Here is a 690-nt window from a genome sequence, read left to right as displayed (position 1 = left end):
CCTTTGGGAGATATTTTATATGAAAAACCTTACCAATGTCAGAAAATAAATATTTTAGCAGAAAGAGCCACATAACTGGGGTCCAAAGCACCATCCCCTTGGGACACCAGAGATTCAAAAATGTACCCAAATTGGAACTTCTTTATGAATTCATAAGATTATGGACTTTCTTATATGTGTTCCCACAGGATGCTGCGTGTGTTGGTAAATTAGCCCTTAGCGCTCTATACTGTCACTGCTTTAGTGTATGTCTATCTTGTGGGCTAAAGAACAATATCCCCCTTGAGGGCAGGGACCATGTTAGGCCAGCCACATGCCAGAAGTATCACGGAAGGAGTGAGCACACCCGGTGCTTGCAATGTACGCTCTGTTCTCAGAAATACAATCAATCTCATCATACCCGGCATTCAAAGAAGAGATGCCAACAAAAGTAAATTCAAGGAAGCCTTTCCTCTTCATTAAGCACATTTTAAACTCTAAGTAATGAGCTATTTTCACCGGATATCTAAGAAGGCACGCACAGCCTTTTACCATCTCTCCAATACACACAGATTCCTTTTAAAATTATGAATTATTTTCACATATCTCAATTTCAAGTTATTATTTTTGTTTCACCAGCCTTAAAATATGTTCGCTCTCAGTTATCTGACATACAGGCCCAAAGCACCCTTTGCTATTACATTGTGCCAG

The 690-nt window shown here is 39.7% G+C and overlaps 1 protein-coding gene across 1 annotated transcript in view; it reads right to left on the bottom strand.

Annotated features, from left to right (window-relative positions):
- The window catches only part of DMD (dystrophin), a 637,032-nt gene that overhangs the window by 93,791 nt on the left and 542,551 nt on the right, over positions 1–690 (bottom strand). The gene's annotated exons all lie outside the window — the stretch shown is intronic.

Source organism: Crocuta crocuta, unplaced genomic scaffold, assembly GCF_008692635.1.
Source record: "Crocuta crocuta isolate KB4526 unplaced genomic scaffold, BGI_CrCroc_1.0 scaffold598, whole genome shotgun sequence".
Classification (NCBI taxonomy): Eukaryota; Metazoa; Chordata; class Mammalia; order Carnivora; family Hyaenidae; genus Crocuta; species Crocuta crocuta.
The sequence above is the reverse complement of the archived record's forward strand: the minus strand, read 5'-3'. Positions and strand labels throughout refer to the sequence as shown.